At 48.7% G+C, this 21,366-nt stretch overlaps 1 protein-coding gene and 1 long non-coding RNA gene across 2 annotated transcripts in view; both read left to right on the top strand.

The window, feature by feature from the left end:
• The window catches only part of LOC126530419 (uncharacterized), a 103,951-nt gene that overhangs the window by 19,933 nt on the left and 62,652 nt on the right, over window positions 1-21,366 (top strand). The gene's annotated exons all lie outside the window — the stretch shown is intronic.
• Window positions 1,325-6,310, top strand: LOC126530542 (uncharacterized). The gene is made up of 2 exons (XR_007599436.3): window positions 1,325-4,073; window positions 6,230-6,310. It is a non-coding gene; the product is annotated as an uncharacterized lncRNA (long non-coding RNA).

Genomic DNA, 21,366 nt, shown 5'->3' with positions numbered 1-21,366 from the left:
AGGGGACCAACTGCAATGCATGCTCACTGACCTGGAGAGGCAAAGCCGAAGGGTGGGTCTAAAAATTAATCTGCAGAAAACTAAAGTAATGTTTAACAGTCTCGGAAGGGAACAGCAGTTTACAATAGGTAGTGAGGCATTGGAAGTGGTAAGGGAATACATATACTTAGGACAGGTAGTGACTGCGGATCCGGATCATGAGACTGAAATAATCAGAAGAATAAGAATGGGCTGGGGTGCGTTTGGCAAAATGCAGGGAACGACCAGGAGTGCGACCTGGTCGGCGTTTACTTCTACTGATTGTAGGTGATGCAAGAGCTTGGGAAACAATATTTGGTAGCTGTAGTGGGGTGTTCGTGCATGATAACCTAGGCTAATATATTGGCCTAACCTACTGCACTGTCTTGAGTCGTCATACCACATGAATGATAAAGTGTGTACTGTACTGTAAGCGTGGGACGAATTAGAAGAAAGGTTTTGCCATGATGAGGAACAAACACATTTGTAGTTAGAGCTTGTAAGGCTAGCTAGAAAACCAAATATTGTGAATATAAATAAATCGAAAGTTCGAAGTCTAACGAAGCACAAGGCACGGCACATAACGGGGTGACTGGCAACGTTAGTTAAGAAGGGCAAATGGTATTTCTGAAATGCGAGAGCCTCAATTTGGCTGCCCTACCCACTTTCGTCTGCCTACCTGGTCTCAACAGAATAACCACACGTATAAAGAAATAAATGAATCTGATCGAACCCAGGACTGTTGCGTGGTAAGCGAGTACCTATCCTTGGCGCCACCCCAACAGTTTAGGAGGTGGCATAATGCATGCGACAGTAGAGCGAAGAGCCGTGCCGCCATCGTACTGCCATGATATCGGCACGCATGCACTGTTCGCGCAGGGAGGTTTAGAAGTTCTCAAGAGACGCCCAGTGCGCTTGGCTGCAAAAGTGACGAAACCAAATGGACGCATCGCCACGCTCCCTTCAATCGGCTGTAATGGAAGTCGAACAAATGTATCTGTGCTTTGCGAATAGGGGCGGGAGGGGGGGGGGGGGACTCTCGCATACCTTTGAAAAACATCGTAAACGTCAGGCCATTTCAGAGCATAGCTCTTAGGCGCCCGTTGCTGTTGCGAGCGTCGGCGGCGTAAACGAGCGAACGAGAGCAGCGAAAGATGAAAGAGCGAACGCGGAGCTGGAGATGAAAGAAGTGAGCCGCGAATGGGGGAGACGGATGAGAGCGGTTTCTTTAGTGACATGCACGCGTGAAACTGGTGTCATTTGCACCCGCCCGACCGCTCGACGCATGCTCGTATCTGGTCTCTCGTCTGCTCGCGTTTGCTCTCGCTGGCGCTTGTTTGGATTGCTTGATTTGGTCTCGTTCGCACTTGATTCAACTGCCATGGTTTGCGATTGTTTTCGAATCTGATTGTATGCGCGACGCGAATTGTGTAGTACTTTCTGGAAGCTACGCTGCACCAGCGATTACACTGGAACCTTGGTCGAGTCATGTATAAAACCCGAAGCGCTTGACTCGGAGATAAAAATTTCGACGATTGCTGACTTTGCTACATGTCTCTCTCGGATCCTTTGCCTCGATATATGGCGAAATGACATGCATAGAGCTGCGCTCAAATTTCCCATTAGGGATTATTGTAATTATAACGTTGTTTAATTTGTTATCCTAATAGAATAACTTGCTGAGCTTGCTGGTTTTCTGACATGAAGCGACTTTCAATTTAGTCTAGGAGACAGGGTAAGCGCTAAAGCGCTTGACCTGTCTCGACTTGTTCTTCGTCCTTACTGCGCTATGTTTCTTGCGTTATGACGAATAAGCAACAAATACAAACCTATTTCCTTCTGAAGTGTATTTCTAGAACATTAGGCATTTCTTCTCCTCTGGATTTATGTTCCTTCGTGTCACTCGCTGCCTACGCTGAGGTTCGAACTCGGGCCCTTTCCTTCCGCATCCGCTCCCAGATCCTCCCCTCTGCAATTTGGGCTCTGCTTGGCGGCTTCCCTCCCTCGATAGCGCTTGTGCTGTGTCGACTTGTCCCTCCTCTTTAGTGCGATATGTTAGTAGGTCTACGGCATCACTTACAGAAACCGTATGATGGACTACGTAAAGCTTTTGCTGTAGCAAAAACATGTTATACTAGCTGTGATCACATATATTCACAACGATACTACAAACGCGCCTTACTTTAATGTCGTTGTGTAAAGGAAAGAAGCCGCGTAAGTTCATCATGTATGCGTTGAGTTCATAAATGTGTACTTAAACTCATGCTCATCAGGAGTTTTAAGACCTACAAGTGCGAAATTTGTTGCGAAAATTTCACGCTCCCTCAGCTATGCCACCCCTGTGTTCAACAAGTAGGGTCCAGAAATGGCGTAGAGAAATTCGGGCAGCAAGACATAGGCACACCCAACCCTTTTTACCATGGCAGAACATGTCCGCTTCTACAGGAAGCGCAAGCGCAGGAAACCGAGTCAAGCTCAGGCGCCCCAACCATCTATGTACAAGTGGGGTGGGTTGGCACGGCGCAGGATAGCCCCGGGTGCCACCAGTAGACGGGTCGTTTCTGTAACCGAGTGCCCCAACACCCCCTGCAAAACAAAGAAGCCAAGTACGAATAGGGAGCGAGCGCGATCCCAAGATCAGACGGTTAGATGTAGCAGCACTAGCCGCAACACAAGTTAGCCATGTAGCCCTTCTAATGCCTGAATAAATGTAGCTTGTGTGTTTGGTTACGTCATTTCTGTACCCTAGTGCCAGTACACCCTCAGCAGCAAGCACAAGAGGTGTCACGCAGCCATCGGCGGCTCGCGGCTCTGACAGAGTGTAGCCGATTTTTTTTTATTTATTCAATTTTCCCGCCATCTCTCTTGTAAGGCTTTTCTATCCCATATCTTTCCCCAGTCAGAAAAAAAAAATATAAGGTGTGAGGTCATAGACACGGGGGCAGCAAAAGTCTACATTTCCATCAAAGGATTTCTCTCTCTCTCTCGTTCCACGGTGCCAGTCATCTACGGACATATTAAAAGGGTCTAAAGGACTGAGACACTTTCAGTTGCTTTCTTGTGACGGGAACGTCCTGAGCACTTCATATATATTTACCTCCAATTTTTAGGGAATATCAGCGCACAAGCTAAGCCCGTCTTGCAAGTGCATGGTTTACGAAGTGCCTGTCACTTCGTGCGAGTACATATGTAAACGCACATAAACGAAGTTCTTTGAGAAACTTTCCATGCCACTCCGCGAGCAAGAAAACCTCTTGCCAGGTGCTATTGCAAATCTACTAACGCGCCCGGAGATCAATAAATCACTAGAATGAGGTGCAGCGTACTCCTCACTTATTGGAGCGTTTGTAGCAACACAGATTATACAGTCGTTTGGGCACAAACTTTGCCCGGCGACAGGTGAGCTCAAGCATTCAATTGTTCTTGAACATTTGACAGGCCACGTTGGAAAATTACGATGTGCATGCAACAGAAATAACTCGGCAATAGTTGCAAACATTCCAGACGCACACGTTTTCTGAAATGCGTCACTGTTTGTTCTGAATACACACACAAAATAAAAAAAACAAGAGAAGAAGCAGAAGGCTACCAAAAGAAATTCTGTTTACGTGAGAGCCATAGACGGAAAGCGCGACGCTTATGTCCCGGATCATTGAAATCGTGCGGCAATCCCGAGCCACTTTTCCTTGGTCGAACGAGATGGGATGGTCATTACGGAAACTATCAGGGTAGGCAGTAACAATGGGCGCATGTCCAAGCCGTGCGCCGTTCCAAACGTATAAGAAGACTGGCAACTCCACACAAAGGAGAAAACAGTTTCACCCACAGCGATTGTAAGAAGTCACTGCCGACAGTGTCATGAAGATTTTCTTAGTGATAACCTTGTTCCTGGCTGGTCTACTTCTTGCCCACGCACAAAGTAGACCACGCAGCCGATACGACCGCGGAGGAGGCTATTTATTCCCACGAAGAGATGTAGTCTCTGCTGCTGCAAGCTTTGGATTTCCCGGACGCAGCGGATACAACCGTTGACTGCGCAATCGGCTACATAGAAGGTGAGCAGAATACCTGCTTGCTCGGTATCATGGATTCAGAGGATGATGGACTACTTTCATAGCCAATAGCTTGTCATGGAAGCAAAAAGAGGGAAGTTCGTTTTAGTCCAGAGTACCAGAATGGACCGTAAGCCACTCAGTTTTAACAGACAAAGAGGAGAAGGATAAATGAAAGGCTGGGAGGTTAACCAGAACAGAGCCCTGTAGGCTACCTTTCACTTTGGTGAACAAGCAGTGGTGCGTCGTTTATGCTTGGGCGCTGCGTTCGCCAGTGCGCACTTATTAGCGATTGGAATGGGCGATAGAACCTGATGCAGCACCTGTGGTCTCAAGAAGACTATAGAACATTTTCTGTACCCGTCCTTTAACGATGAAAGATTTGAGCTCCGCACAGCTCTAAACCGGATAAACGAAATACATTTGTTATTGACCAATATATTGTCACCACGGCCTCGAATATCACAGCTGCATGAGGCCACAAAAACGATCCTGCGATTCCTGAAGGCTACCGCGGGCTTAGTGAGCGTAAGTGATTACAGAGCAGAGAAAGTTCACTACGTCAGCGACATCTACAGTTAACTGTGTCTTCTTGTCTTAATATTTTGCTCTAATTAGTGATTCTCTAGCTGCTTTAATATTCTTACAGCGAGTGTAGGTGCAGCGCGACTGCGCGAAATGCGTGTAGCTACACCACTTAACCCGCTGGGCCTGTGTAAGTGCCTATGTATATGGGAAGTGGTTTGGTTCCACTCACAAATATGTTGTTGTTGTTACGAAATAAATTCAATTCAAATCAAAATAAACGTCAGGCAGCCTGTATGAAACCAGAGCCCGCTGCTATATCCCCCATAGCCACAGAGTTGCTTTGGGATGGTAGGCACAACGAATGTATGAATCATAAATAAAAGAATTAGTTATGGTTCCTTGTTTTCAGTCTAGGCACTGAAACGCGGCACATCTTGAAACACAATCATTAACAATTGTTTCTTATTTATACTACACGCGACATTGAATCGCCATCGTAGGTAACTGCATTTGTTAAAATCAGGCAAGAACACATTTCGCCTGAGCTATTCAGTAGTCACAAACACGTGGCTAATGTGGATATGTTCGGGATAGATTCTTTTTTTTTTATTTTTTTTTTTGGAAATCCCGTTAGAGTTGTGCTGAAGATCGTTGATTGTGTAGGAAACTCGTAACGCGGCGCCTACCCAAAGCTTGGTTTGAGCCTTGCGTAATTATGCCTCGTATAGCCTAGGCGGTAAGTGTTCGTTATTTTAGAGGGCAGCTCTTCGGCCCCCATTCTTGCGGTGGGCGTCGGCGACGGCGAAACCGAGCGAACGAGGACAGCGAAAGAAGAAAGCGAACGCGCAGAGCAGCGGGGGAGGAAACACGTGAAGAGGAAAGCGGAGAGGAGGGCGCAGCGGAACCACGAGGCGGAAAGCTGAGGACGGCATAGAGAAAGCATGAAAAGTGCAGTGCGGTGACGATGGATACGAGATGGCGCCAGAGTAGCGCGCATCGACAGGGAGTTCTATCAGCGGCGGCTGCTGTGAATCGGGCCCACTCGACACCCACGTGCTGACTCTCGCAATCTCCATATTAAAAAGACAGTCGTGCGGCCCTTTACGCCGTTTGCAACGTATCGCACGAGACAGATTGTCCGCGCCAGCCAATATATCGCGAAATTAAAGCACGTATAGACCTCCGCAGAAATTTCGCAATAGCGAGTATTGTAATCGTCGCTGAATTTTTTTCCGTACAGGTAAAGATAGTTTTCAATAATATGTATGATCATTGAAGCGTGTGGGCTACAGAAATGCTACCTGCTAATGAGGCAGGGCGATATGTTCATAAATTATTTCTTGGCAGAGTTGAGTGTTCCCCACCATACACCCGTCATAGAACGGCAGCAATCGAGGACGTCTTATCTTATAATTCTGGCTTGTTATTTTTTGTATCAGTACGGAACAACTGGCGATCTCAGGTATGCTGAGAAATGTTAATATTATTAACTGGGATAGTATCTATAATTCTTGAGAACACTAAAATTGGCAAGCATAACATGTCTAAGGGTTCTATAAACGTTTTGCATAAGTTTTCAAATTTCCCCGAGCAAATAGGTTATCTTATGCAATTTCTTTCTCTCCATACAGCATGCAGCGTCACCCTGCTTGGTAACTTCAGGATGCACCTCAGCGTATCGAAAAGAATCAATAAACGATGATACAGGTAGATCTGAAGTCTCCTGTGAGTGCTTTATTATTGTAAATAGTTTCTTACGCGTGACATCGCCCAACTCGTCAGAGCGATCTGCCATATTCTGCTACTTACTGCTGTGAAATCGGGACTTCTGTTCACTCAGCCGCTCGTACACGCAAGAACGCATCGACAGAAAGATTGAAGAATACTATCAGTAGCATGGAAGGCGAGATTGTAGGCTTCTTTTTTTCATTAAAGCTAACAGAAAGAGATGTAGTTACCCTATAACAGGTACTCGTTTCACATAGCAGAAACAACAAAAGTCACAGCCACTTTAGCATACGCCAAAGAGCATGAAGGCGAACGCCTGCGCGCTCACGAAACATTCATAGCATTACTTGACATCTTTATTCTCATGCATTGTTACTTCCTATTCGTTATTTTCTCCCAGCGAAGGTCTTGGGTTCGAGTGCCCTAATCAACATTTTTCTAATTAACTGTACCATAAATAACTTCGCAAAGTTAGTGCGTTCGACACGCGACCTTTAAGATGTCAATTGGAATCCAACTTGGGGATATGGCCGGTTCGCTCATATCTCCCAGTGGCGACAACTCTCACCAAAGGTCATGGGTACAAGTGCCTTAATTACATCTGTCCTAATTAATTGCACATTAATTAATGTTGCCTTAATAAAACCAAAGGTGGCGGATTCGACTTTCACCAAAAGACGCGGGTTCCGGCGCCTTAGTTATCTCTATCTTAATTAACTGTCCCCTAACCAAGTTCATCTTAACACCAAAGGTCGTGAGTTCGACCACCACCAAAGCTCGGGGGTTCGACCCCCAATTTCTGCCCCATTGGCTGGACAGTTAAATTTTCGTCCTACGTGCCGTCTAAGGATTCCGCTTTAGCCGGTGACCGCTTTTCATCGGCTAACCAATTTTAAACCTAATCGCTCAGCGCCGAACGCGCTCGCATGTATGGTAAGTTTCTAGAATGTTATCAATAGTTATATCCATTGTCTGTTGTCACCGAAGCTTATGCAATCTGATTTCATGGACCATGCGAATTGTACAGTACCTTCTGGAAGGCACGCGGACACCAGTGATTACGCTGGAACTTTCGACGAGTCGTATAAAAACCGATGTGCTTGACCGGCTGGTGAGGTTTTGACGATTGCCGACTGTGTCGTCGACAGGGTCGCGCATAAACACGTCCTGACGGAGATTTCCTCTCTTAACCTGGGTCAGCGGTTTCATGATTGCACCTGATCTTTCTTCGCGGATCGCAAGGCTCACCTCCGACTAGGCACGTTCATGGGAGGACCCTACGAACTGCACTAGGCACCTGCGGCACCCCGCAGGCCTCGGTCCTCTCCCCACTATTATTCAATGTAGCCATGCACAAACTCTCCACTCGCCTAGCGGCAATCCCGAACGTTGGTCACACCATTTATGCGGACGATATCACAATCTGGGCGCTGGGCAGATCGTCAGCCTTGCTCGAACACTCGTTACAAAGCGCGTTGGAGGCTACCGAAGGAATTCTTTCAAACACGAGCCTTGAATTCTGCCCCGCTAAATCAGCGCTACTGTTATATCGCCAGTCCAGACAAGGGGTCAGAAACCTTGCGCCTCTGGAAACTCTGCCGATAGAAATTCGAGATAGAAATGGGCATCCCATACTGAGGATGGACTCGGTCAAGATTCTAGATCTCCTCATTGATGCCAAGGGCTGTAACTCGACGGCCCTCAACAGGCTCACTGGATAGGCTAGTAATGTCCTAAGACTTGTAGCCCGCGTCTCAAATCGAAGAGGCAGTCTCAAAGAGGTCAATTTGCTCAGAGCTTATCAGACATTCTTCCTGAGTCATGTTATCTACATCGGGCCGTACCTTAATTGGGGTAAAGCGGAAAAGGTCAAGCTCGACTCCCTAATCAGAACCGGCCTCAAGCGCGTGCTCGGCCTTCCGCAGTCCACAAGCACTGAGAAGCTGCTGGAGCTAGGACTCCATAACACCATCGATGAGCTAATACAAGCTCACACAGCGGCAAAAATAATGAGACTCTCATCCACTAAGCCAGGGATAAAGATTTTAGAAGAAGCGGTAATCCAACCCAGACATGAACCAGCGACCAAAGTTAGCTTGACCCGGGAAACCAGAACTCGCATCATGGTTGACCCCGTCCCGCGGAACATCCACCTAGTGCATAACGAGGATAGAAGATTCGCGAGAGCCAAGTCCATCCTTAAAAAGATCAATCAGCAGAAACTAGGTGTCTTCTTTGTAGATGCTGCCAGATATGACAGTGGGGATAAGTTCGCTGTCTCGGTGGTAAACGCGGGGGGCAACCTGGTCAATGCAGCCTCTGTTTATACAAAGTTTGCCTATGTGGCGGAGGAAGCGGCGATCACACTGGCTTTTCACAGCTCAAAAGTTCCTGCTGTCGTCTTCTCGGACTCGTGCACGGTGGTTAGATCCTTCTCGTCCGCCTTAGTGTCTGAACAGACGAACAGTATTGCAAACAAAGCACTTCAAAGGACTAGGGAGAGCAGCGAAGGAGGATACGGTGGTCCCCAGCCCATCTAGATAGCTCAATTAACCCGCTTGGATGTAATCGTAACGAGCAGGCATACCGGAGAGCGCGCGATTTCACGTACCGCGCTGTCGCGGGTAACCAAACTTGGAACCAGATCAACATCCGCAAAGATCCATTATGTACTTTTCACGAAATTGTTTCCCATTATCGACTGGGCAGGAGGACATTTCCACCCCCTCACCCCAAATTGAACAAGCCTCAGGCTAGCGCACTCAGACTTCTGCAAACCCGTTCGTATCCCACGCCTCGGTCCCATAACAGGATAGATCCTGACCACTCACAGCCGTGCCCCAAATGTGGTCATGACTCATGCTCTTTTCAACACATGCTCTGGCTGTGCTAAGCCCTTAACGCCTCTCCGCCCATCACGAAAGAAGAATGGCAGAAATCTCTCAAGAACAGCAATCTCCACATTCAGCTCCAGGCTTTCCAGAGGGCCCACGACATTGTGGTGGGCCTTCATCTCCCGACCCCATCGTGGGTAGAGCCACCGACTTGATCTTCGGGAGACTTCGGCTTTGGCTCCCCAAGATCTTAGTCTCTCGGGACTCTAATAAAATTCTTCTCATGTCCCGTTAGGCCGACTGTGCTCATCGTTATCGTTGTGTGTTGAGTGTAACGTGTTTTTCTTGTTCACTAGGGCTGAGGATTTGGCGAGTTGGCATTGCATTGTAAAACTGGTACAGCGCAACATACAAAGGAAGAAACAAGCCGAGCCGGCCAGATAAAGGAACGGAGCGCTGACTCACAACGTTCTTGATTGGAAGCTTCTTGCTTGGTAGCTTGAAGCGTGAAGTCACATCGATACCCTCAGCCACACACCTGTCCACTCGAACTCGGGAACCTCTCGGGCTACTTGCCTGACGTAGGTGATCAGCTCGTGCAGTGAAATGGCAGGTTACGTCGCAAACTTGGGACCAAAGCTCGACACACGCCTAATCTGTTCAGGAATCACAAGGCGACCGCAACGAGCAACCCCGTGCACACAGTGGGCGATGTTGTGATTCCTGAACCGTTTAGGTGTGTGTTGAGCCTTGGTCCCAAGTTTGCCACGTAACTTGCCATTTCACCGCACGAACTGATCACGTACGTCAGGCAAGTAGCCGGAGAGGTTCCCGAGGTCGAAGTGGGCAGGTGTGTGGCTGAGGGTATCAATGTGATCTCACGCTTCAAGCCGCCAAGCAAGAAGCTTCCAATCAAGAACGTTGTGAGTCAGCGCTCTGTTCCTTTATCTGGCCGGCTCGTCTTGTTTCTTCCATTGTATATTGCGCTGTACTAGGTTTAGAGTGTTGTTCTTGGCACAGGTTCGACCAAAACATAGTCACTTTTATGATTCACAGTTTTTGCTACTGTGTTCTTTACCGCCACTGCAACGTGACATCTGGTGGAGGTACTTCGTTGTGTAATGAAAACCCCCTGGAAGCCCAAGCCGTGAAGACACCGTCGACGTCGCGATGGACCGTCGAGTTAGCCGCAGGCTCCAAAATATTACCGCCGGTGCAAGGACATCTACGGCAGACTTCCAGGAGGATCGAGGTCGAGCTAACAGCCGAAAGGACAGAAACTGTGCCTCCAGTAGTCCTGACTCAACCCATGCAGCCACCGACATTTCCGAAATTATCGACTGAAGGCCCTGAAAGCTCGTTGCAGACATACGAAAGGTTCGTGACGTTCAACAACGGTAACTCTCAGGGCAAATTATGCCATGCACACTTTTCTTTGGTAGATGGCGTGAGGACCTGTTGGAAAAGCGGGAATTGATCCTAAAGACATGGGACCTGTCTCACAACGGCTTCCTGCAGACCTTTAGGGGCGTCGCACGCAAAGACAGGGCAGAATCTCTGCTGGAAGACCGAGTGCAGCCCCCGAACGAGAACGCTGCCATTTATACGGAAGAGTAGCGCGTCTCTTCAGTCATGCTGACTCAAATATGCCTGAGGAGTAGAAATTTAGTTTCCTTACGCGGGGAGGAAAGCAAAAACTCTTTGCTAGATTAATTCGCAACCAGCCTAATACAGTTACGGAATTTTCAATGAATGCCATGGCCATCGAAATTAACACAGCCTAGCGCTTACAGCGAAGTATGAAGTCCTAGTACTTCGCGGCGACGAGCTCCGAAACACCATCAGGTCTGTCCTGGGCCAAAAACTGCATAAAACGTTCCCTGCGTCGCAGCCCCAAGTGGCCTCGATCATCGACATTGTGAAAGAAGAAATTCAGTGGTCACCGGGTGTTCTCGATGTGCAGGCTGAGTTGCCTCAGCCCCAGCCTGAAGCAGTTACCTTAGCCACCGTTGCCCCCCGTCAGCTTCCTTTTCCGCGTCTGCGCCCAGGCCCAATAGCGCTGCAGTTCCATCACCAGCAACTACCACCGGAGCCGCTGCCAACCCACCAGCCTGTCAGCCCTCACAACGCGCTGAGGGAGACAAAAGTGTAGCACGCTCCAGACCACCGTACGCTTTGATATGACGGCGATGAAGCGGGCCACATCTACCGCCGATGTTCATACTGGGAGATGGGACTACGAGGCTTCGCCGTCAACGCGCCGCGTCTGAACCTCGGTGAGCGACCACGTGACATCGCCGACTACATCGCCGTTATTGGAATGCATCATGTAACCGCACAAAAACAAGGGACAAAGAAGGAACACACAGGACAGGCGCGGAACTTCAACTTCCTGTGCACGGTCGGCGCTGCGACAACGGGCGCTGCCCGTTGCCGGTCCTGTGTTTCAGGAGCGCGGCGACAAGAGGACCCACCATCCGCCAGCGCGGCGACACCAGCGCAGCGACAGGAGGACCCATTCTTTGCGCAGGCGTAACTGCCCCGTTAGGTGGTAGTCCGTCAGGTCAGCCATAATGGATAAATTCAACGAGAGTTTTCGCATTTGGCTATGGAACTGCAGAGTGTATTCTAACAAAAAAGCCCCTCTGCAGCATTTTTTCAGGTCTTTCGCTGCGAAACGTCAGGTCATTGCTCTCCAGGAAACATTAATCTCCGCCGCCTCGCTCCAGGGCTACAGGGCCGTGTCGGGCCGGCCCGGGGGGCGAGGGATTTGCACCTTGATCGATAAACGGCTAACTCATATCACCCACGACCTCAAGCTGGCGAGGGGTAGAATCGAATATGTCATGGTTGAGATCCTGCTCGACCATTCTCAAGAAGGCGACCGACTTGGCCAGCCCTCGACCCTTCGTCGTCGTCGGCGACTTCAACGCACCATATGACATCTGGGGTTACGTCTACGACACTACCAAGGGGCGCAACCTGTGGCAAGACGTCAACGAGATGGACCTCACTCTGGTCACTGACAAGAATTTTCCTACGCGCATTGGCAACTCCATCACCCGGGACTCGACACCCGACCTCGCCTTCGAGGGGAACGTCGAGGACGTGCGTTGGGAGGACACCGCCATGGAGTTCGGCAGCGACCACTACATTCTCGAGACCAACTTCAACGTGTCTCGGAGTAGGGTCAGGGAATTCACGTTCATCGATTGGGACCATTTTCGGAAGATTCGTGACGAACCCGGGAGAGCCAGGGCACCCGCCACTCTCGAAGAATGGGGTGAAAGCATCCGGAACGACGCTTCCGCGGCCACCAAGAAAGTGGAAACAGATCTCGACGTCGAGCGGATGGACAGCAGACTCGCCCACCTGATCGAGGCCAAAACCGCCATGCTCCGCCGATGGAAGGGTCAAAGGCTCAATCGCAGACTCCGAAAGAAGATTTCGGAGCTCAACAAGTTCTTCGATGACCACTGCAAGGCGCTATGCCAGCAGCAGTGGGACGAGCTCTGCGTATTCATCGACGGACAGATGCGAAACGGCAAATCTTAGGGCATGCTGAAGAACCTTCTCGATCAAAGCGGCTCGAAGTCAAATCAAAGGCATACGTTGGCCCGGGCCCTTCACGAAGCCACCAGGTCCAACACGGTCGATGAACTCATCGCAAAACTCATATAGAAGTACCTGCCTGTCCGTCGCGACAGAGATCCGTCGACCCAACTCCCGGACTACCGAGGCCCTCCAGGCCCCGAGCTGGATGAAGGCTTCTCCATTGCCGAGGTCAGACAGGCCATCTTCGCGCTCAACCGCAAGTCTGCGCCGTGTCCGGACGGAGTCACCAACAGAATGTTGAGAAACCTCGACGACACGTCGATTGTCTTTCTGACCGACAAGATAAACGAGTCCAGGAAGAGCGGCATTGTACCTGCAGAATGGAAGACAGCCTGCACAGTGCTCATTCCCAAGCCCGGCAAGGCCCCGAACATCGAAAACTTGAGGCCGATTTCTCTGACCTCCTGCGTCGGCAACGTAATGGAGTGCGTCGTCCTCAACAGGCTTAACGGGTACCTCGAAGACAACGAGGTTTACACGTACAACATGATCGGCTTCCGCGCCGGACTCTCAACGCAAGATGGCATGAAACTAATCAAGTATCAGATTGTGGATGGCCGTTCTAGAGACGTCAAGGCTCTGCTCGGTCTGGACCTCGAGAAGGCTTTCGACAACGTGCTCCACACCTTCATCGTCAAGACCATTTGAGACCTGGGTCTCGGTTCGAGATTCCACAACTACGTCTGCTGTTTTCTAACTCACAGGAAGGCCAAGCTTCGCATTGGAGACTTCCGCTCCGAATATGTGCCCCTCGAAGGGCGGGGCACTCCTCAGGGCGCCGTCATCTCCCCAACACTGTTTAACATCTGTATGATTGGTCTTTCCGAGAGGTTCGCGCGCGTCGAGGACGTCAAGCACACCATTTACGCCGATGACATCACCATATGGTGCTCCCGCGGCTGCGAGGGCAGAGTCGAAGAAGCCATGCAGGAGGCGATCGACGTGATCGAGGAGTATCTCCGCCTCACCGAACTTCAATGCTCCCCCGTCAAGTCGGAGCTCCTACTTTACAGAAAAGAGAAGGGAGGCAGACCCAAAGATTGGAAGCCAGTCTCTGAAAGCAGCATCAGACTTCGCACTTGTGACGGGGGGTGATACCCAGGGTCGACGTTATTCGGGTCCTGGGCATGTTTGTCGAATTCAACGGCGGGAACGGAACTGCTCTCCGCAAGATCATCGCAAAGACGGACAACGCTTTCCCCCTCGTTCGCAGAATCGCAAACCGGCATCGAGGCATGAAGGAAAACAATCTCCTCAGGCTGATCAATGCCTTCGTACTCTGCCACCTCACGTACACGATTTCTATGCACAACTGGCTCAGAGCGGAGCGAGACAAGCTCAACGTTCTTATCCGCAAAATACTCAAGAGGGCACTCGGGCTATCCATCAGTACCCATACCGAGGATCTCTTGAAGCTGGGGGTACATAACACCGCCGAGGAGATTGCCGAAGCCCAAGAACGGGCGCAACTCAGTCGCCTGGCCACCACAGCGGCAGGTAAACGCATCCTCGAAGAGCTGGGTTACCACCCTGCGGAATTCTCGATGGTCAGTACCCTGGTCCCTAGGTGCATTCGAGACAAGTTCGTAGTGGCCCCTGTGCCCCGAAACGTCCATCCCGTCCACAACGAGGGCAGACGCAAGGCCAGAGCAGCAGCCATCCAGATCAAGCGACACGACATTAGCGCAAGCTTTGTCGATGCCGCGGAGTACAGCGATGGGAAGACCTTCGCCATCGTTGTGGTCGACTCCAGCGGCAAGATTTCCCATATCGCCTCCATTCGCACTTCAGACCCCGGAGTCACCGAGCAAGTCGCCATCGCCCTCGCCCTGCTAGACTGTCGTGGGTCCGAAATCTATAGTGATTCCAAAACGGCAGTTAGGGCTTTTCAGAAGGGTTGCATCGTCAAGGAAGCTGTTCGTCTTCTTAGCGGCTCGAGTCCACATGCTCTCAGAAACCATTCAATTTACTGGTTTCCCGCTCACGTAGGATCGGTCGAGGGTGCTCCCCCGACCCTCAATGAATCTGCCCACGAGGCTGCGCGTGACCTCACCGACCGCGCTTCCTCTATAAGGAGCACTGACTCCCCTCCTCTCTACGGCCACAGGGACGCTCCCGCTACTCACAAATGAGATTATTAAATATTTCTACATGTCCAGAAGGGTCTTCCCACCCCCTCACCCCAAGTTGAATAGGGCGCTAGCCGTTTCGCTTAGGCTCCTACAGACCAGCACATATCCGTGTCTGTCCGCTCTCCACGAGGCTTACCCCAACGTGTATCGCGACGACGCCTGCCCGTCCTGCGGCCAGGCCTCCACTCTACCTCACATGCTCTGGGAGTGCGCGTCGACATACCGCAAGTTCATCAAGGAGCAGTGGGACTCGCTTCTGCGTAGCCCCGCTCTAGAAAAGCAAATCCTGGCCGTCCGGCGTGCCAGCGACCGGGCCGGTGGGCTGGACCTGCCAGTCCCGACGTAGAACTAGCCGGGTGCGCGACGAGTTCGCGTCCTCGCCGGACCTAGAATAAAGTTTATTCACTCACTCACGAACACGTCATAGCTTACGCTAGCCGGTCGTTGTCAAAAGCGGAAGGCAATTATTCAACAACCGAAAAGGAATGCCTCGCCATCGTTTGGGCTACAGCGAAATTTCGCCCTTACGTATATGGCAGGCCATTCAAAGTCGTCAGCGACCATCACGCCTTGTGTTGGCTAGCGAACTTAAAGGATCCTTCAGGACGGCATGCGCGGTGGAGCCTAACACTACATGAATATGATATCACTGTAACCTATAAGTCCGGACGAAAACACTCGGATGCCGATTGCCTATCACGCGCCCCCATTGACTCGCCGCCGCAGGATGACGAAGATGACGACGCCTTCCTTGGCATTTTAAGCGCGGAAGACTTCGCTGAACAGCAGCGAGCAGACCCGGAGTTGAAAAACCTCGTCGAGTATTTGGAAGGGCGCACCGACGTGTCCCTAGGGCATTTAAGCGAGGATTGTCTTCGTTCACGCTTCAAAACAACCTACTCGTAAAGAATAACTTCTCACCAGTGCGCGCCAACTACCTTCTTGTTGTTCCGTCAGGACTGCGTCCAGAAGTATTGCACGCCCTACATGACGATCCGACCGCTGGACACCTCGGATTTTTCCGGACACTTTCGAGGATACGGGAAAGGCATTATCGACCACGCCTGACCGCCGACGTCTCCCGTTATGTCAGAACATGCCGAGACTGTCAGCGACGCAAGACACCACCGACAAGGCCAGCCGGATTACTACAGGTAATCGAACCTCCTTGTCGACCATTGCAGAAGATCGGGATGGACTTGGTGGGACCCTTTCCGACGTCAACAACCGGAAATAAGTGGATCGTCGTGGCGACGGACAACCTCAACCGCTTCGCTGAAACTAAAGCACTGCCGAAAGGTAGCGCAGCCGAAGTGGCGAAATTCTTTGTCGAAAACATCCTGCTGCGACATGGCGCCCCAGAAGTCCTCTTCACCGACAGAGGAACGGCCTCTACAGCGGAGCTCACCCAAGCCATTCTGCAATACAGTCAGACAAGGCACAGGAGGACAACGGCCTACCACCCACAGATGAATGGTCTTACGGAGCGGCTGAATAAGACCCTCGCCGACATGCTAGCAATGTACGTCGACGTCGAACACAAGACCTGGGATGCCATCCTGCCGTACGTAGTGAAGTGAAGTGAAGTGAAGTTTATTCTTCTTTTCAAGGAAAAGAGGGGACCGGGACAAAAGGCGGTAAGGCCTGACGAGGCCCCGGCACCCATACAGTTGACAGTAACAATATAAATGCAAAAAAATGTACATAGAAGGCGCGACAAATATGTCAAAACAACGCTACAATGCGCGCAGTGAAACTTAATTCGGCAAAAAGACAAACATGTGCAAGGTAATATGCAAGCACGCAAAGTTATACACATACAAATAGAATGCGTACATGGCTGGTGAATTAAGACAGGAGAACATGCAACTGCAGCAAGCTATTGTTTCTTGTCCGCAACAAAAATAGAAAGAAACGTATTTATAAAGAAACGGTAGATACATTTTCTTACATTTGGATTTCGCCTTCAATCAAACGTCGTTTCATGTTTTTCGTGAACACATTTTTAGATAAAAAGAAATCATCTCTAAAGGGAAATTTGTTAAAGGCGTTGGGTACCTGAAAATTTAGCTTTTGTTTACCATAATTCATGCGTGTTCGCGGTACACGTAGTTTCACCTCACGAAGGTTGTATTTTATAGTACTGTCAGCAATAGAGTACAAACTGTTTCTATTAATGTATTGCAACAGCCGTAGATAATACACTTGTTCAGCTTGTAATATGCTATGTTCAACAAACAAGGGTTGTGTACGTAATTTATGTGGTGCGCCGCAATAGCCCTCAATAGCTCACAAGGCTCTTTTTTGTAGCAGTAGTAGTTTATGGTAATTTGAAGACGTAGTCGTACCCAATACAAGATTACAATATGTCAGTTTTGAGAAAAACAGTGCGTTATACATGGACACCTTTAACCAAACAGGTAAGAGTTTAGAAATCCTAACGAGCAGACCAACAATTTTGCTTAGTTCAGAAGCAAGTTTTGAGATGTGAACAGACCAAGAGAGATTTTCATTAAACCACACACCGAGGAATTTTTGAGAAGAAACCTGACTGATTTGTGTATTATCATAATAAATCTGTATAGAATAACGTTCCACGGTGTTGATCGGCTTGAAAAGAATATATTTTGTTTTATTCATATTTAAACTAAGCTTGTTTACGTGTAACCAATCACGAAGCTTCAGTAAATAAGTGTTAACCACATTTTGGAGGGTGAGTAATGAACGGAAGGAAAAGAAAAGATTTGTGTCGTCAGTGTACATCACCAGATCTGGAGAGATATATATCGGCTAGGTCATTGATATATGTAATGAATAATAAAGGCCCTAGTATTGATCCCTGCGGGACACCATGCATTATTGCCTGTGTATCGGAGGAGATGTTATTTGTTCGTACGTATTGGGACCTATTACTCAGGTAACTTTTCAACAGGTTCAGCGCAATACCGCGAACCCCGTAGCCACAAAGCTTCTTAAGGAGAGTATCATGATGTACGCAATCAAAGGCCTTGCGAAAATCTAAAAATAGACCAAGTGTATATTTTTTACCTTCAATGTTATCTATTATTTTGTCTTTAACAACTAATAGCGCTTGTTCCGTGGACCTATTTTTTATAAACCCATACTGTGAATCAGCAATGACATTGTATTTATGGAGAAAATTGGCCATCCTTGAATTAATAACGCATTCAAAAATTTTTGATAGAACAGGTAATACCGAAATAGGTCGGTAATTAGACAGTTTATTTATGTCACCATCTTTATATATTGGAACCACTCGGGCCAATTTTAATTTGTCCGGAAAAACACCTTTTGACAACATAAGGTTTATAATGTGTGACAAGGCATCGCATATAACGTTGCATACATACTTCAGGGGAATTACTTTTATATCGTCATATCCAGCGGATACATCATTCTTTAAAGAAAATATTAATGTAGCTACTTCTTGAGGGGTTGCTGGTGCGAGTGCTATATAATTCAGTAATGGAGTGGTGAGGCCCATAAAACTATCAACCGGAGTATGCGTAGAAAGATTTGGTGAACCGACATTAATAAAGTAGTAATTCAGGGCGTTTGATAGCTCACGGCCCGTCAATTTATCATTAGTTGTAATTATTTCACTAAGTTGTGTGCATTTTGTTTTATTCTTCAAGTTATTAACCTCTTGCCAAACCTTACGACTATTTTTTTAAATACGAGAAAAATGGCTTATGTAATAATTAGATTTAGCATTTTTGAGGTCTTTGTTAAGTTTATTTCTAAATTGTTCAAATTGAGAAAGCAGAGCTAGATCTCTGCAGTGGAGGAACTCTTGATACATTTTATTTTTCTTTCTTATCCTTGAGTAAAGTGATTTGTTCATCCAAGGCTTCTTAAACTTCTTAACATTAATTTTTCTCTCTATTTGTGGGAAAGCTGCGTTATATTGGGTTAAGAAAATATCAATAAACTCAGAATATGCTGTATTAACTTCAGATATCTCGTATATAGATCCCCAGTTAGTACCTTCGATTAGTTTACGAAACTCGTTCAGAGCAAAATCATTAGCTCACAACACGGCGGTACAAGAAACAACACAAATCACGCCGTTCAAGCTGGTTTACGGCAGGAACCCGACGACGACGCTCGACGCCATGCTGCCGCACGTCACTGACGAGGAAAATCTGGACGTCGCTACCTATCTCCAGCGCGCCGAAGAAGCCCGACAGCTCGCCCGCCTGCGGATCCAGAACCAGCAGAGGACCGACAGCCGACACTACAACCTCCGACGACGCTTCGTCGAATACCAGCCCGGCGACCGTGTTTGGGTATGGACCCCGATACGCCGACGAGCACCGAGTGAGAAACTATTGCGACGCTATTTCGGACCGTACAAGGTCATCTGACGTATTGGCGCACTGGACTATGAGGTCGTGCCAGACGGCATTTCGCATTCACAGCGGCGCCGCGCACGATCTGAAGTGGTCCACGTGGTGCGTCTTAAACCCTTTTACGGACGCTGACGAACTTCCTTATTTTGTTGTTTTCGTTGCTACGAGAGTTTTCTTTATTACTTTCGTTTGTTTGCAGCATCGGGTCGATGTTTTTTTAAGAGGGGGATATTGAAACGTGTTATCTTCATCGGGCGACACGTTTTACCGCCTAACAAATGTTATCGCACAGCGCAGAACACGCTTCCATGTGCGGGAAGTTTCTTTAATGTTATCGATGGTTCCATCCACTGTCTGTGACCGAGCCTTGTGTAATCTGATTGCATGAGTGCGCGACGTGAATAATGTAGAACTTTGTGGATGGCGCGCGGGTCCCAGCGATTAGTCTGGAACATTCGACGATTTATGTATAAAAGTCGACACGCTTGACCCATTGATCAGATTTTCGACGATCGCCGACTGTGTTCGCTGCTGTCGCCGCTCTTTGAGTATAGCCTGTTTTTGAGGGCACAAATTCGCCCTATAATACGCTAGTTTCGTCTTTCTGAGTTTGGCTGCTTTCTTTACAGTCACTACCACGTGACAATATTTACAAACGTCATTGCTCTTGACATTTGCCGAGTCACAGAGAAGGGACATCTCGTCGCACTTCTTTCTTTCATTGCGCCAACTTCACGAGACCTTATACTGCCACTTGCGGGAAGCGTTTTAATCGTGCATAAGTTTAACGGCGCGTAACAAAGACCATGCAGTCAGTATGAGTTCTCGATCGAAATACCGACTTATAAAAGAGATTCACTGAGGACCAATTGCTTGTGCTCACTATCCTCGACGACTGTTAAAAATCTGAAGAAGCAAAACTTGAAAAACACCTCTTGACTAACAAAACAATATATTGGGAAAAACGTATTACTAAAATTGTCGACTAAGAGCCTCGGAGCAGACACTATATAATTTTCATTCTTGTTAGAGATTGCCCAGATTGTGGCACTGAATTTAGCTCATTAAATCACATGCTCTGGCAGTGCCCTGTGTTACAGGATTTTAATACAGAAGAAGACTGGACGAAGGCCATTACAGACCCGAGGCAGGACGTCCAGCTCCTGGCTGTCCAGAGGGCCCGTGAACGAGCGGAGAGGCATGGCCTCTCTGTTCCGACATGGGGCTAGCCAACGGCTGGGTAGGGACCTACAGGCCCCCGCTTAGCTCCTCAGGACCCCAATAAAGTCGTTTGCTGCTGCTGCTGCTGTTAGAGATTCAACAGCTTTGGAATGCAAGGTTTTGTCGTTCCACGAGGATGTACGTTCTAACGAAACTTTTTTGCTTATCACTTCTCCTCCCCCAACACGCTGTACTTAAACAAAGATTTAATGTGCCACTTTGAAAGACTTCACTCTTTAACGAAACACGTCACGTTCCACGAGCGCCGTATCTGGCAAATGCGCCCGATGTTCTCTATTACCTTTACCTGTTGCAAGGGTAAATTATAGCGTCCGTGAATGTCGAAACGCGGCATCTATAAATGGAAGGACGCTTCAGAGATTGCAACTCGTAGGTTGCCAGGTGCTCACACATTGCGCAACTAATGTTTTTATTTTGGTTCCAACAACACACGTGCGAGGAAGGTCATTACACCAGCCCCCCGCAGACGGCGTACACGACCATGAACGGGCACTCGGCCAAGGCTTAGCCCTCCTGCATAAGTAGAAGGCCCGCGAGCTCTAAGCGCTAGCTCCCTAGCGTTAACTGTATACTTCGACCTTAAATTAACAACACTGTCGGTTATAACGACCCCGAACTGCGCAGTGGCTCATAAGGGACTTCATAGTGCAAGGCTCCAGATAAATTTATTCCATCCATGAAAAGAGAGAGAAAGCCTTTTACCGAAAAGCGGAGTGCATGGTTATCCGGCGCATATTTCCCCACGTGCGACTCTGCAGGGTATGGGACGTTCAACTTAACGTGCACGCACAAAAACAAATCGGCTGTCATTTCACAGGTTTGGGAAGTGCCGAAACAGTTCTGC

This window comes from Dermacentor andersoni, chromosome 4 (assembly GCF_023375885.2).
Source record: "Dermacentor andersoni chromosome 4, qqDerAnde1_hic_scaffold, whole genome shotgun sequence".
NCBI lineage: Eukaryota > Metazoa > Arthropoda > Arachnida > Ixodida > Ixodidae > Dermacentor > Dermacentor andersoni.
This window is presented reverse-complemented; position numbering and strand designations above follow the sequence as displayed.